The sequence below is a fragment of the Macrotis lagotis genome, chromosome 4 (assembly GCF_037893015.1).
Source record: "Macrotis lagotis isolate mMagLag1 chromosome 4, bilby.v1.9.chrom.fasta, whole genome shotgun sequence".
Taxonomy (NCBI): domain Eukaryota; kingdom Metazoa; phylum Chordata; class Mammalia; order Peramelemorphia; family Peramelidae; genus Macrotis; species Macrotis lagotis.
This window is the reverse complement of record NC_133661.1, coordinates 255,417,175-255,435,052: the sequence shown is the minus strand read 5'-3', so window position 1 is coordinate 255,435,052 and position 17,878 is coordinate 255,417,175. Positions and strand designations below refer to the sequence as shown.

The 17,878-nt window shown below is 35.9% G+C and overlaps 1 long non-coding RNA gene and 1 pseudogene across 2 annotated transcripts in view; both read left to right on the top strand.

Annotated features, from left to right (window-relative positions):
- LOC141520377 (uncharacterized) overlaps nucleotides 1-17,878 on the top strand; it is a 137,936-nt gene that overhangs the window by 105,617 nt on the left and 14,441 nt on the right. The gene's annotated exons all lie outside the window — the stretch shown is intronic.
- On the top strand, nucleotides 9,696-10,636 carry LOC141520376 (alkaline ceramidase 3 pseudogene; annotated as a pseudogene).

Here is a 17,878-nt window from a genome sequence, read left to right as displayed (position 1 = left end):
ACTTGTTTTTAAGAATCATTAGGGAGATGGCTGGTATTTCAGCCAGCCAATGGTTAACTTTGCTTTGATTCCTTCAAATTTTATTTACACTCTCTGAAGGTATAAAATTTTTTACTTATTGACCTTCCTTCATACTTCAACAGTCTGAAGTATGTGAATCCATTACAATCTAGATATAGGTCACCCAGGGTATAAGCCACTCAAGATTTCATGCACTTTGCAACCTGTGAATCTCATTCTGAAAAAAGTAAAACCATAACACCTCATTTTTTCTTTGTTACCTGTCCCCTCCAGGTAACATTTATATCCTGTAATTTCTTCAGTTGACCTGGGGAAATTCAATTGATTAGGAATCCTCACTCCCTCTGTAATTAATGCTATGATCTAAGTTCTCTCTGATGTGGATATTCTTTCTGATGATGCAGACTAATATCTCACCACAGTTTCTCATTTTATGTTTGAATCCCTCATTCACATCTTCCCATAAATCCACGGAGGGTATACCCAATACTTGGGGCAAGGGGGAGGGTTCCTTGGACTTTCCTCACATTGTTTGGATATCTATGGAACATATAAACTAACACTAATCCCTTTTTTCACTACATAACACATATGTATCATAAAATTTAGCCACCTTTTTCTGGTTCTATATCTCTCTGATGTTATCCCTTACTTTGTTTCTTCTGCATATATTGTAGCCTACTTGTCCTTAACATATATCTCTCTGTTGCTATTTGGATAACCATCAATTTTAATTTCTTGGAAATTGTGGTAATTTACAACTCACACCCATATATAATTGGAAAAAATACTAGTATTAAAAATATTTCAGGGAAAAACATTTAAAAATATAACTATTCAATCAATTATTAAGCAATTATTAGGTACTATGTCTCATGAACTGAGGTTGCAAAGTCAAAGGTGAAACAATGCCAGATTCCTCTAGAAGCTTACATTGAAGTTAGAGAGACAATGCATACATATATAAGTATAACAATAACTGGTGCTGAGTCCAGTGGGCCGAGGCTCTAGACTCATCATATAAGGTCTAGAAGGGCAGCTAGATGGTACAATGGATAGAGCACTGGTCTTGGAATCAGGAAGATAGGAGTTCAAATCTATCCTCTGACACTTAATAGCTGTGTGACCTTGGGCAAGTCACTTAACCCTGATTGCTCCTATCCAGGGCATCTCCAACTGTCCTTATTCATATCTGGCCACTGGACCCATATGGCTCTGGAGGAGAAAGTGAGGCTGAGACTTAGGATCCCCTCACTCAAATCCAATTCATATGCTTGTCATGGCATCACCTCCCTGATTGTGGTTTTCTTTGAGAATAAAGGACAAGCATTATTACAAAGTCTAGAGTTGTATTCAAACTTAGAAGATCATAATCTCCAAAGAGATAATTGAGGTTCATTTGTTTCTTTGTTTCTGGAACTTTGTTTGGGGTCTTCTTGCCCCAAGATATGGTACATTTGTAAAAAGGTACAGTTCCTATCTTCTACCTCAAAATAAAACTGCCTTGGCACTAAAAATCTAAGATTCCTTTAACAATAGGACTAATTGTGTCAATAGAACTCACTTCCTGGGAGCAGTCATACTTGTAACTTCATTTCCCAAAACCAGACAAAGGTCCAATGAATGACAGTAAAGCAGAATACCAATGAATTCATTTACCCTTCTTGTATGACTGTGTCCACAAAGTTAGTATACAAAGTGTTCAAAAAATCTTAATATAGTTTTAAGCTATTATCTTAAAACTGCTCTAAGATTCTTGGAATACTCTGCAATAGTCAGTAAAGCCTGTCCTTAGATTAAATGAATCTGAAACCATCTTTGTTCCTTAAAATCTTAAATCTGAATAAAATACTCATAGATACAATCATAGGCTAGACTTTGTACATGGACAGGAGGATATTTATATTAAATTGGAAGTTTGACACCAATATACTGTTAACAATAATTTTCTTAGGCTAAAAATGAAATTGCAAAGTTAGTTTTATAAATGAAGTTTTATTCTCTAGAACCTTACCAAGAAACCCATGAGTGGATGGAATCCTTATAAATGCCAACCTAATACAAAATTGTGAGGGTATTTTATACGGAAAGGACAAAAGGATCATAAAACTGAGTTAGATAACCAATGAGATTTCACATAGATGACATAGTTCTACAATATGATCCTCTCATAACTTATAAGCTTCAAATTCCTATTGAAAAGGATCCCACTTAAATTGGAGAGGAAATGTTTACAAATAGCCATAGGATTGTTCTCTCCTCATCCAACATGTTTCTTATCTTGTGGTTTCTTACTCTAGGTAAAGGAGCAGGTGGTACTGACACAAGTCAAGCCAACACTTTATTTATTTATTTGCTTGTTTATTTATTTATTTGCTTGTTTATTTATTTATTTATTTTAGGTTTTTGCGAGGCAAATGGGGTTAAGTGGCTTTCCCAAGGCCACACAGCTAGGTAATTATTAAGTGTCTGAGACCAAATTTAAACCCAGTTACTCCTGACTCCAGGGCTGGTGCTTTATCCACTGCGCCACCTAGCCGCCCCTCAAGCCAACATTTTAGATGAAAGAAATAGGCTTTACATAGCAGACTGACGTTTTTACACACTGAGACAATATTCAGATTTACAACTAATAGAGGCTAACGAGTCTGATTTGTTTTTATCAGAAATATAGAATTAAAGAGTATCAGACTTATTACAAAAGATGTACTTGAGGCATCAGGATGCCACACTCTCTGGGGTCTTTTTTTTCTGCTCATAAGCATACTTTATTGGCAACTAGAAATTTCAAGTCTTACTCTTGTTTGTACCAGTGATTGAGCTCAAATATTCAAATCTGATAAGTCTAGTGTCCTTGAATATTTCATTAAAGCTCAAGTGTTTTTTTTAATACCTTTAATTCCTCTCCGGCTTCCCAGGTCTAATGTAAATGTCAATCTGTTCCTTCAGAAGAAAATGAACTGTCAAGTGATTCATTTTCCCCATCTCTCTCATTTTTACCTTTATGAGCACCGAGAACGAGTAAGAGAACTACATTTCTTCTCAGGTTCTTGGGAAAGCCTGGAGATATTGAGAGTGGTTTTTCAATGTTGTAGTTAATGAGCCCCCCACCAATGTTCTTCCCTCTGTGGATTAAGTTTAATTGCCATAAACAATTAGATGAGAACAGTCTTAGTTGGGTGATTAAAGCTGAGAAAGGTCTTTCTGCTCCAATGTCACATGCCCTTGAGAGATGTATCAGCAACTGAACATATCATAGAGGGCTAAAGGTGAGGTTGGCATAATTAGTATAATGAGACTAGGTAAATGCTACTCATTGCCTTACAAGGGAAGTGAATGGATTTAATGTACCTATATGCTATCTTCATCTTTATTGCTGAATGCAGTGTTTAGTGTTTAAAATATCTAGTACTTGAGATAACACAGTTTAGACTTTCTTTGCAATCATGCAAAGCAAAGTTAGGTTCTAGTTACAAAAGATGATGATAATAGCAATAACAATTTAACAATACATATACCTATGCCCCCAAAGTAATAAAAAGGAAACGAAAGGAATATAGTACAATGGAAAATAAGTCTGACCTCTAATCAGAGTAATTAGTTTTTAATGCTGGCTCTTCCATTTTCTATCCAGGTTACCTTGGTTAAGTTATTTAAACACTATGGGCTTTAGAGTCTTTAACCATTAAGTTAGACTAGTGACTCTTTAATATTCCTTTCTTGTTCTAAATCTACAGTTCTGGACATAACAACAACCAGCCCATGTGCTTACTTTCTCATTACTGTTTAATCTATATGAAAATGATTCACACTTTCCTTATAAGAAGAGATTAGATGATGCAGTGGATAGGATGCTGGAATTGAAGTTAAGAAGATCTGAGTTCAAAACTTGTATTATGTACCTATTATCTATGTGAACCCTGGGCAAGTCACTTAACCTTTGTTAGCTTCAGTTTTCTTCTTTGTAAAATGCAGATAATGATGGCAACTACCTCTCAAGGTTGCCATGAGGTTTAAATTGGAATGTGTATAAAGCACTTTGAAAACTTTAAGGTACTATGTCAATGTTAGCTATTAATGAAATATAAAGTAGAAACAGACTCCTGTAAATGATGTTTTAAAGTAGATGGCATCTTCACAATAAAAACTGACAGAGAGTAATGAAGACTGTGAGATTCTACTGTACTTTATTGATTTTTTTTTAAAAAAGATCTTTTGACTTGGAAGAATGAAATATACTATTAAAAGCGTTTCCATGTATGCATTAAAACACATAGGGAATAGTGTAGATAACTTTAATCAAGTATTCCACTGAGAACTGACATCAAGCAAGATACAGAACATAGTGACATATGTTCCCTTAAGATGCCATTTAAGAGTCCAAACAAAAAAAAAAAATTGATGGTGAAATTTTCCAATTGCTTCTCTTTGTAGATAGCATTATACTATTCATAATAAATCCAGGAACATTCGATTACTTAGTGAAATCTGTAATGACTGGTAAAGCAATAACAATAAATATTACTCTGAAGTGCTCATTGGGAAAGCAAAGTGGATAAAAAAGCCATGTTATCAAACTTTGACTTGTGTTAAGTTCAGGCAACTGCATTTTGAGATGTGTGGCTTCTAAAATCCCTTTCAATTAAATCTGTAGTTCTATGATTTTGGCTAAGAAAGTTTCCTGGGAGAAGGTGGTATGCAAGGTGGTTCTTGAAAGATGGTAAGAAACCAATAAGCAAAATGGAATAAGAAAAGAAGCAGTGAGAAGAGTTCAACAGAGTCACAAATGCATATAGTAGATTCCAAGGAGAGTTGAGGAAGCCAATATGATTGGAACCAATGCCTTAGCAAGGATAGTAGAACTACGAGAGAGAAAAGTCGAATGGAGAATAAATACAATACAGACAACTTTAAATAGCAGTCCAAGGAGCCTGTAAAACATCCTATTTGTAATCAGGAGCAATTGAGGCTCTGTAAGGAAGGGGGTATGACTGAAAGAATGGTCTGGAGTTAGACCATTTAGGAAATCTAGGCATGAAATGATAAAGATGCCTAGAACAGGGTTCAATAAGTATTTATTGAATGATGATTTGCTTTTTAAAAAATCAACAAAGAAATAGACAATAGCTTTAGTAAAGTAAAATCAATAAGATTCTTATATAGTAATAGTAAAACCCAGAAGAAAATAGGGAAAGATAAATCCCATTCAATATAACTGTAAAATGCATAAAATATCTAGCAATCTATCAGGGAAAACTCAAGAGTTTAAAAACTTTTAGCACACGCTTTGAGGCAACTATGAGAAGTTCCATTTGCACTAGGAATTGAGTCCCCTGATCATAACCACTCTATCTTTAGGCATATTCTATTTATCTAGTCTATCTATCCTCCAGGCATATTCCCCAAAATTTATGGATGCCACTAGCATTCTTCCTGATATCTCTATCAATAACTCAGCTAGACCTAACTAGAGTTTAAAAAAAAGGTGTTTACTAAGATAATATAATAAACATCTCCCTCCACCAATGTCTATGACACACTCTCACACAAGTATTATACAGAGTCCAAGGAAAAATGGACTCAACTTTAGAGAGCACATGTGGTAAATAAGTAACTAACAGAACTGGTTTCTTATTAACCCACAAGAGTATGACCCAAATGTTCTTAACCAACCTGATTATTTTCCAGTCAACATGACTCTCATTCATCCAAGAACTTTTTGGATTTAGTCTAAATTATTTGATCAGTTGATAGAAACATTATTGTGTCATTTATTTTGAATTAAAGAGGGATGACTTGATTGATTTAAGCAATTCCTACCCTTACACATAGGCAGCTAGGTGATCTAGTGGATAGAGTGCTGGGTCTGGAGTTAGGAAGACTTATCTTCCCGAGTTCAAATCTGGTCTCAAACATTTATTAGCTTTGAGACCCTGGGCAAATCTTATAACCTCATGTGCCTCAGTTTCCTCATCTGTAAAATGAGTTGCAGAAGGAAATAGCAAACAACTACAATATCTTTGCCAAGAAAATCCTAAATGTGGTCACAAAGAGTTAGACATGACTGAAAACCAACTGTACTACAATAATCTTTACATATTTTTTTAAGTAATAAAGAATCCCAAATAATAGTAAGAACATTCATTGCAAATAGTTGTGTCATGACAGCAATAAAAATTGTATTACTACCTAAATTAATTCACAGATTTGGTGCTATATCAAACAACCTGGTGGTATTTTGGAGTTGGGACTTAAAACCAAATCTTCAAGATGCTATGGCAAGCTATCTGTTATATCATACTGTTTTTATGTTACTGGTAAACAATGAAAACTGGAAAAAATAATTACAACAATGAAAGAAATGCTGACTTCTTATATTCTATTAGGGAAGATATGCATATGTGTGTATATATATATATATATATATATATATATATATACATATATATATGTACACATACACATAGACACACACAAAATAAATATAGATGTAATGTCCTCTTGGGCCCCCATCCACCATATTTGCCCAGAAGCAGGCTCACTCCAAAATTCCATTCATTTGGCTAGAATGAGCTATTCACAAACATAAGGTAATTTTGTAGAAGAAAAATGGGAAGAAAAGATTTATATAAAAGATGAGCTTTGAAGAAAACCAGGAATCCTAAGAGCTAAAGGCAAATAGTCCTTACATTCTAGACATAGAAGACAGTCTGCACAATAAGTTGGAGAAAGGAAATGAAATAACCTTTATGAGGAACAGTAAGAAGGTCATTCTGACAGGACTATGAAGTATGTGTATATACAGTGACTGTATGGGTAGGAAGGATGCAAAGTATTTTAAATGCCAAAAAAAAATTTTGAACTTTATACTGGAGGTAATAGTGAAACCCAGGAATGACTGAGTAGGGGAGTAAAGTAGAAGCACCAATGAGCAAGCTATTGAAATAGGACTCTCCAGTAGGAGAGTCATGAGAACCTAAAATAAAATAATGGCTGTGTGAGTGGAGGAAAAGGTATAAATGCCAGAGATGTGGTGGCAATAGAAGCAACAAACTTAAAAAAAATAAAAACCAAGCATTTATTAAGCTCCTAAGATGCTAGACCCTGGGTTAAGTGCTTTACAAATATTATTTGATCTGCAGAACAATATGGGAAGGTAGGCACTATTATTATCAGCATTTTTTGTTTTTTTTAAGAAAGATTTTATTTATTATGAGTTTTACAAATTTCCCCCTAATCTTGCTTCCCTCCTCCCACTCCCACAGAAGGTAATCTGTTAGTCTTTACATTGTTTCCATGGTATGAATTGATCTAAATTGAATGTGATGGGAGAGAAATCATATCCTTAAGGAAGAAAAATAAAGTATAAGAGATAGCAAAATTACATAATAAGATAATTGTTTTTTTGCAAATTAAAGGTAATAGTCTTTAGTTTTTGTTCAAACTCCATAATTCTTTCTTTGGATACAGATCATATTTTCCATCGCAGATACCCCAAAATTGTGCCTAATTGTTGCACTGATGGAATGAACAAGTCCATTAAGGTTGACCATCACCCCCCATGTTGCTGTTAGGGTGTACAATGTTCTTTTAGTTCTGCTCATCTCACTCAGCATCAAATCTTTCCAGACTTCCCTGAATTCCCATCCCTCCTTGATTCCAATAGAACAATAGTGTTCCATGACATACATATAACACAGTTTGTTAAGCCATTCATTCCCCAATTCCCCATTCACTCAATTTCCAATTCTTTGCCACCCCAAACAGGACTGCTATGAATATTTTTGTGTAAGTGATGTTTTTACCCTTTTTCATAATCTCTTCAGGGTATGCATGCAGTAGTTGTATTGTTGGATTAAAGGGTATGCACATTTTTGTTGCCCTTTGGACATAATTCCAAATTGCTCTCCAGAAAGGTTGGATGAGTTCACAGTTCCACCAACAATGTATTAGTGTCCAAGATTTCCCACATCCCTTCCAACTTTGATCATTGTCCTTTCTGGTCATATTGTTCAATCTGAGAGGTATGAGATGGTACATTAGAGATGCTTTAATTTCCATTTCTCTAATAATGAATGATTTAAAGCAATTTTTCAAATGACTATGGGTCACTTTGATTTTCTCATCTGTAAATTGCCTTTGCCTTTCCTTTGACCATTTGTCAAATGGGGAATATTATCCTCATGTTGCAGAAGAAGAAACTGAGGTAGATGGAAGTTAAATGACCTGCCTTGGGACTCACAGCTAGTAAATGTCTGAGGTCACATTTTAACTCTGATCTTGACTTTCAGGCCAGAGTTCTATCCATTGCAGCACCTCTTATCAACTAATTAGATGGATGGGATCAAGGTGTTGACCTTGAATAACCAGAAAAACACTAAGGCCCTCAAAAGAAATAGGGAATATGGAACAAGGGTAGATTGGAGGATGTTTTGAAATTGCTGAGTTTGAGATGTCTATGAGACATGTGGTTTCAATTGCCCATAGGCAGTTAGCCATATAAGATTAGAATTCAAGAAAAAGACAGACAACAAAACCTGGGCACTAATCTGGCTTCAGACACTTACTAGTTGTGTGACCCTGAGCAGGTCATTTAACCCTGTTTTCCTCAGTTTCCTTATCTGTCAAATGGACTGAAGAAGGAAATGGCAAATCACTCCATCATCTTTGCCAAGGAAACCCCATATGGGGTCAAGTTGACTGGGACTTGTCTGAAAATGACTGAGTAAAAACAACCCTTAAACTATTTAAAAACACAAAAGTTTCATGACTGAAACAATGACACAAAACCTGGGAATCATCCGAATAGATATTTTATTAAATCCAGCAAAACTGATGAAGTCATCAAGAAAGAAAGAACTTAGAAAGGAGTGGGGGAGGGGAGAAAGACCCCCCCCCCCGGATAAAATGAAATATCAGTGATGATTAATGAAAAATTGGAGAATCAAGAAAGAACAGCATCAGGAAAATAGAGAAGAGGGATTGATTATCTCTGAGGAGAAGGTAGTCAACAATATTAGGTACTTTAAAGGGAACAAGAAGCATGAGAATTGAGCAAAAAACGAATTTGACTCTTTCCCTTCTACTGCATTCTGTGGATAAATTTAAATTTAAATAAATTTCATAAAATAATATTAATAAATAAATAATAAAATAAAATAAATTGAAAACAGATAAATTAGGCACATTAGTGAAGATTTTAGCTGGCATTCAAGTTTTCTGTAATTCATAATTCCAGATAGCCCTGCTTATGCCAACACTGTTCTATGGTAGTCTATTTTTTGATGCTGTTGTTGTTTTCTTAAAATATTTAGTACAAGTCAAATCTTCAGTCTTAAGGAGTTGCTTTTTGAGAATACAAAAGGCTTAATGCCTTCTCATATGATGAATATCCTCTGAACCAGTAGGAAGCTCTGCCTCCCCAAGGAATATCCCATTCATTCCCTGTACTATTGCTGGAGCAAGGAGGAATGGAGTGTTCTTTGCAGCATCAAAAGGGGATCTTGGAATATCACCACCTTTCTCTCGTGTGCCTCATTTCTTGTACTGCAGAAAGGTTGGTCAAGTGTGATCAGGTGTGGGAAGGGGTGGAACTTCATCAGTTAAAAGTCTTGGGGGGCGGGGCGCCCGTCGGCCCGAGTGACCGCTGAAGCCAGCCCGGCTCTGCAGTGGCTCCGCTGGGGGCCGACCGAGTGGGCTACTGGGGCCCCACCACCTCCACCCTGGACTGGTGCGAGGAGAACTACGCCATCTCCTTCTACGTGGCCGAGTTCTGGAACACACTGAGTAACCTGATTATGATTCTACCTCCAATCTATGGTGCCATTCAGTCAAAGATGGACTGGAAAAGCAGTACAGAGCTTCCTATTTGGCTATTACAGTAGTAGGATTGGGATCGTGGTGCTTCCACATGACTGCAGTATGAAATGCAGCTATTGGATGAATTACCCATGATCTACAGCTGTTGTATATTTGTCTACTGCATGTTTGAAAGTTTCAAGGCCAAGAACACAATTACCACCTGATTTTTATATTAATGCTATTCAGCTTAATAGTAACTACAGTTTACCTAAAAGTTAAAGAGCCTATATTCTATCAGGTCATGTATGGACTACTGGTTTTCACTCTAGTACTGCTTTCTATGTATATTGTTACATGGGTATATCCATGGCATAGAGGACTGGGTTATACCTTAGGCATATTTTTAATGGGATTTTTCCTTTGGAATGTAGACAATATCTTTTGTGAATCACTGAGGAACTTTCGAACAAAGGTGCTGCCTTTTGTGGGCATTTTTACAGTTACATGCTTGGTGGCACATTCTTACTGGCCTTGGCTCTTATCTTCACATCCTTTTCAGCTTGTATACAAGGACACTTTACCTGAGGTATAGACCAAAGGGGAAGTTTTTATTCAGGATATGACCTGTGATACTGGTGGAGCCACCCAAGAAGCACTTATGAGCAAAGGGTTCCAGGAAGAAAGCACAACTGCCCATTAGTGGCCTCATTGCCTTGGGAAAATCATCCCAAGATTCTTCAAGCTTCCATTTTAAATAATGTATTATGGTGAAAAGATGAGCATCTGACCAATGTCACCAGGCCAGAAACAGAGTGAGAAGTGGACTTACTATTTAGTGTGTCTTTTTCTCCCTTATGATGTCTAAAGGGAAACAATATAATGTTCATGTAGAATATTGAAAGTGCTGCAGAAATTGGGTTTCTTTAATGAACTAGTCCAGTGGTCACTGGACAGTGACTTTTTTCCTCTTTGATGTGGGCTGAATCTGAAAATATGTCATTTTCTCTATGATTTTAAATTAATATGAAGTTGAATGATGGAAATTGTTGGTTGGGGTGAAGCCAGGCTAGGTATCTATCTAGATAACTAATAGTGAACATAATGCTTAGCTACATCACGTCTCATTGTTGCCAAGGTGAAAGGGTCCAACCATAGAATTGAGTTCAACTCTGCCTCTTCACTAGAAGGTGGTACATGTTGTCCCTGCTCTCATTGGGAGCCACACATACTAGCCCAGTCCTGCCACTACAGTCTCTGACATCCATCACTTCACCCCCTACAGCCCATTCATTATACAGGCTCTTTCCGCATATCACTGACCCATACTGGGTCACAGAGTCACTGTACTGCTAATCACATCACAGCCAGCATCCACCATAACATTGGGGACACCCATTATCATGTTATTTTGGCTTGTGGCCCAAGTCACAAATCAGTTATCTGACATTCCTCTACTAGTACTTAACCCCAGAAATGTTAGTGACCTTTCCATAACCCTTGGGAATGTGGTTTCACCTTTTACTCTGTTTTCAAGGAACTAATTCATGATACTAGACAAGACATTTTTTGAAATCTCTGAGGAGGGTGTGCCAAACAAATCCCAGTAAATCAGAGTGGGAACTGGAATTTTGGACAGGGATTTATTATTTATTATTTATTATTTATTCTTCTTCTTCAAATTAATCAAATTAATTAAAGATGATATTTCTAACAAGTCCCCACATTTTGGGACCTAGAATCTGCAAATTGAACCCTACCTTTTCTTTTGATGCCCTCTCACAACCCCCTTTGGTAGCCTTCTTTTACCTCCTCAGACATCCTGTCTTTCTTTGAATTGTACATAGCTAACCAAGGTCTTTGTGTATCCTTCTCCTCTTCCTCCTCCTGAAGTTTTGGACCTTCCTTTATCAAAATTTACTTGCCCTGCATTCCATTCCTAGATAATTGGATAGATCCATTAGAATGCAATAATCACAAGGACCTTAACAAATACTTCTACAGATTTTTATAAACTAATAATGGATCATTGAGGCAGGATTGCTTAGTGAGCCTTGGAATTAAGAAGACTTAAGTTAAATGGTACCTCTGACATAAAATATACTTGCTATGTAATTTGGGGGGGGGGCTTTGGGAAAGCAATGGGGTTATGTGATTTTCCCAAGGTCACACAGCTAAGTATGCATTAAGTATCTAAGATCAAATTTGAACTCAGATCCTCCTGACTCCAAGGCCAATGCTTTGTCTACTTCACCACCTAGGTGCCCTTCCTTTTTTTTTTAATTGCTATGTAATCTTGGGCAAATCACTGCATCACTCAACATCCTTGGAAACTAACACTGACAATTATGGATGAGTTGCAGATTTATATTAATGGAGGTAGTTTCTGTGCTGGGAGTTCTCTTCAGCAATGAAATAATAGATGTGAGGAAGCTTCTTCCTTCCTTTCTCTTAATCCCTTCCCTTTTTCCAAGAAAGAAAAAAATAAATGATACAGAATTGGGGCTATACGACATGTTACCTCACTTCATATGTTGATGTTTCTAAAAGTACTTTCTGTTAATACTTTAATTCAAAGAGATGGCTTTAAAACAAGTACTTCAGGTTCTGATAGGGAGATACTATTCAGAAACTTCTGAGGAGTGCCTGTAACCTGGGGCACAAATCTAGACATTTACATTTACATCTTCTCTTTGGGAGAATGATTACTTGTTTCTCCTTGATTGCATGAGGGGTGGAGTTGGTTTGGCAAATTTCCAGAGTACCTAAAGATGGTATCACCTGTGTAGAAATCTCTAGGGAGCTCCTTCCTAATGACAGAGGAATTGATAATAGGGGGTTATTCCTGAGAATTTTTTACTAGTTCATCCCCTGAAAATGAAGAATTGCTTAAAGAAGTAGGAGGCATTGCTATTTAGAAACTGGATGCCATAATTATATCAAGAAATGTCTCTTCATCTGTGAGTAAAGTTTGGGTCATACCCCCTTCTGGTAGAAAGATAAGCACAAATCTGACATTTTCTCTGGATGGGAACCAAGACCCTCCAGAAAAAATAATACTGGGAGACTTGGATTGGACAATCAAGAACAGACCTGAGAAGTCCCCCAAGCCAGAGTCAGTGTAAGACTGAAGAGAATGTAAAAAAAGAAATAATTCCCAAGAGTCTTCCCCATGGATGACACCATCTTAGGTGGTAGACATTCACCAAACCCCCTATTACACATCTTTACCTAAATCTACTGCTAGCCCTGCCATGTGCTATAGAGTAGACATTCTTAACATTTTTTTTACTTATTCTGGACACTTTTGTCAAGTTAGAGAAATCTATGAACTTTTTCTCCCTATAATATTTTGTCATGCTCAGTTTCAGTTAGAGATTAGTGAACATTAAGATTACTATTTTCCCATTCAAGTTCATTGATGGTCATTTATGAGGCTTTTGAGTTAGCATTTGAAGGATGATAGGATTTCAAAAGACAGATTGGGGGAGCTTATATCAGAGCTGTACCTTATAGAGATTAATCTGGTAGTCAAGTAAGTATAGGAGGAGATATTGTGGGTGGAGATGGATTAGAAGTTGGGGAAACTTCTAAAGTTTGGGAGACTATTCCAATAGTCCAGATGAAACATAAAAAAAAAGTTACAGCTAGATGGGGAAGAAGGAATAGATTTCACAAAGATTATAGAGGTACAAACTGACAGGACTTGTTGGTTCGAGGAGGAGGAGGAGCAAAGGAGATCTTTCCAGAGCAATGATATTCTTCAACTTCACCATTCTCTTTAATCTTCATCAATTAACCTGGACCTTAAACTACAGGAAAAAAGACTTCATAATCTTGGGAAATTTAGTTGATCCAGAGCAATTCATATCCACAGCTAGGAAGGCTACTAGAGTACTTTAGAAATGCTTGTATCCAGGAGGAGTTCTGATAAAGTTATTGGCTATCTTTTTTATATGTTTGTCTTAACTCCTTAACTAGACCACAAAGTTCTGTAGGGCAGTGGCCATTTATCATTCATCTTTGTATCCTTAGCATCTAATGTGGTCCTGAATACAAGGTAAACTCAATAAATGTTTGCTTATAATCGTGAAAGTTCAGTTCAACAGATAGTGATTGGTTGCCTGCCTTGTGCCCCAGCCCTGCATTAAGCATGTGGAGTCTATAAACATGAATAAGTCATAGTCATTGACTTCAGAGAACATCAAGTTAATTTTAGAAGAAAAAAAGATTGTAAATGAATAATAATATAAAATAAAATGTAATGTGTCTTTAGAGAGATACAAAGCACAATGTGAAGTCAGAGGGAAGAAGACCAGAAATAGAGAATCTCAGTCAGGAGGGACCATAAGAGATCATCATTCTTGTCCAAATTAATCAAGACCTTATCTGCAAAAGCCCCCAGTCTTTGTTTGAAGACCTCAAGTAAGAGGGAAGCCATTTATGCTCTGAAGCAAGAGGATAGGAAAAGGAAATAGGCATGTATATGTCCCAGGCAGTGTTAAGATCTTTACAAACATTTTCACATTTGATCTTTACAGGCAGGTGTTATTGTTATAGTTCTCCCATTTTACAGTTGTATATAACTGAGGAAAAGAGATGTTTAAGTGACCTATCCAGGGTCACACAATTAGTAAGTATCCATATTAGAACTCCAGTCTATCTGATTCCAGGTCCAGGGCTCTTTCTACTGCAACACCTAGCTACATTATTAAAAACAAGTATTTATTAATAATATACCAGGCATAGTTCAAAATTTTAAACTTTAAAATGATCCTCACAACAATCCTGGGAGGTAGATGACATTTTACAATTGAGGAGGTTAAGTGACTTTCCCAAGGTCACATAGGTAGTAGAGATGCAAAGAATGCAACATTAATTCCCTAAGACTGAAATGAATGACTGCATTTATCACAGTACTGAAGTCTTTCAGTGTCATTTCCCTTTGCATTTTTGTGGTTGTTATGTAAATTCTCCTCCTTGTTTTGCATATATCATTCTATTCCCTGGAAGAATACTATGTGACACTAGATGTGTGTGCTCTAAGTAGATAATGTCACATCTTAAGTAGTTATATCACTTCACACAAATTTTTCCATATCTATCTGAATTATATTCAATATTTCTTTTTGTTTTATTTTGTTTTTTCAAGGCAATGGGATTAAGTGACTTGCCCAAGGTCACACAGCTAGGTAATTTTTAAATGTCTAAGGCCATATTTGAACTCAGGGCTGGTGCTTTATCCACGCACCACCTAGCTGCCCCATATATTCAGTATTTCTTACAGAGAACCATTATTCCATTATATTCATATAGCACATATAATTGAGTTACTCCTACTCTTCACCAGGATCACTTCTATCTTTTTTTAATCCATTTCATAGCTCTTTCTGCTGGGCCCTTTAAGAATTCCTCTTCTATTAGTCAAAAAATGTCCCATAATTTCAAATGTTCCAATTAATGTTAGAACTTTTGTGCCTTCTGCTGCCTTGTTTTAATTACAACCTAAATATTCTCCTTAATACCCCAAATCCCTTATAATCTACTCCAATGGAAAATCACTCATATGGAATCATTTGTCATTTCCCCCAGTAAAGTAAAATATTAAAAGTTAAACTATGACTTTATTTAAATTTAAAGGTCTTCTTTGTTATTTATCTTTTTAATTTTAATTTTCTTTCCAATAATGTGTAAAGATAGATTTAAACTTTTTTGTTAAGATTTTGATTCCATATTTTTCTACCTTCCTTGCTTCCTTACATTTTCCCCTTCACAATGAGTAATCTGATAAGGGTTATTTTTGTAGTTCATGGTTCAGGTTAATTGATGAGAAATAAGGAAAATTGTGAAGTCAAAGAATATCATTGCCCTGGAAAGATCTTCTCCTCCTTACTTCCTCTGTATACCAACACTAATGAACCAATAAAATTCATTTTCTGAATATAGACAGCCTTGTAATGCTCACTTAATGTAATTTAATTGTAATAATTGTATATAAATATATCCAGGCAGAGTGCATGCTATTTAATACACATATCTATTTCCATAAGGGGCAGCTTGTGGCACAGTGGATAGAACACTGACCTGGGAGTCAGGAGGAGAGGAATTCAAATCCAGCCTCAAACACAACACTTACTAGCAGTGTGACCTTGGGCAAGTCTCTTAACCCTGATTGCCTCACATCCAGGGCTGACTTCAGTCATCCTGATTCATATCTGTTCACTGGATCCAGATGATTCTGGAGAAGAAAATGAGGCTAATGATTTAGCACAGCACCCCCTCACTCAAATCCAATTCATGTGCTTGTCATGGCATCAACTTTCTGATGTCTTCTTCGAGAATGAAGGACAAATATCATCATCATCATTTTTCCATATCAATCATGCTGAGAAAGAAGAATCAGAACAAAAGGAAAAACTATCATGAGAAAGAAAAAGAAAATTTAAAGGTGAAAATAGTATGTATTGGTCTGCATTCAGGCTCCATAGTTTGTTTTCTGAATATGGATGGCATTTCCATTGCAAGTCTTTTAGAATTGTCTTTAATCATTGTACTGTTGAGAAGAGCTTAAGTCTATCAGAGTTGATCATCACAAAATGTTGCTGTTACGGTGTAATATGTTCTCCAGGTTCTGCTCATTTAACTCAGCATCAGTTCATGTAAATCTTTCCAAGTTTTTCTGAAATCTGCACATTCATGATTTCTTCCTTTTTCTTTCATCTTTTTCAAATTCCATGTAAAGATTGTTTTCAATGTTTATTTTCTATAAAATTTTGAGTTTTACATTTTACTGCCTCCCTCTGTTCCCCCCTCCCTATGATAGCAAGTAATTTGATATAGGTTACATACATACACACACACACACACATATATATATATATATATATATATAAAATCATGTTGAACATATTTCTTTTTTTAATTTATGAACATATTTCCATATTAGTCATACTGTGTAAGAAGAATCAGAACAAACGGGAAAAAACATTAGAAAGAAAATAAAAGGCAAAACAATTTTTAAGTGAAAACAGTATGCTTTGCTCTACATTCAGACTCCATAGTTCTTTCTTTCAATGTGGATGGCATTTTTCATCAAGTCTTTTAGAATAGCCTTTGATCATTGGTACTGCTAAGAAGAATTAAGTCTGTCATACAAACTTGTTGTTAATATGTATAATATTCTCCTGGTCTGTTCACTTCACTCAACATCAATATTTCTTTGGATCATGTTAACCCATCTCAGTTTACACTGTTTATCTCTGAATATAGTTCTTATCTGCATGTCCGCTAATATTGTTAGAATGATATCTAATTCTTATACAAGTACACAAGGTAGCAAGTGAATATTGATTAGAGGAGAGCTCCATAGAAAATTACTCATAACAAAAAAATGAACACATAAAACATTCACAGTAGTCCATAAAAAATCAACACAATTCCCCTTCATTTCTGGTAAATATTATTTTCCCTCTAGATAAGAGTTTTACAGCCCTGACTTAGAATTAACTCATTGCTCAAACTCCACTCAGAAAATATCTAAACTTTGGACTGAGAGAAGGGTAATAGCTTCACATTCTGGAGAATCCTTAGCTCACACACGAGGTCCTAAAAATAATATTTTCCAGTGCAGTTTGGGGCAGGTAGACAAGCAAACCCCTTCCTATCGAATAACTGTGTGAATAGTGAAGAATAAAATATAGTAATTCTGTTCTCTCAAATTTTGACATTTATTCATTATTTCCTCTCTTGCTACAGTCTAAATGAATAATCCTACTCTGTCTAAGAAGAATGCTCTTCATAATTTAATTTAAGAGATGCTAAAATTTTGGGTTATACATGGAACAACCCTTAAAGTTATCCTAAGGTTGTCTCTTCTCTGACTAAAAGACTAGATTCAGTATTATACTAGCACTTAGAAAATCTGTCTTTTAACTAGAAGGCAGGGGATCAGGAATAACATTTCTTCATGAACTTCCCTAGTTGTATGCCTGATTAAATGCATGTCCCTTTTGTTTTTGCCACAAAGTAACCATTCTTGGCTTTTGATAATGAAAAAGAA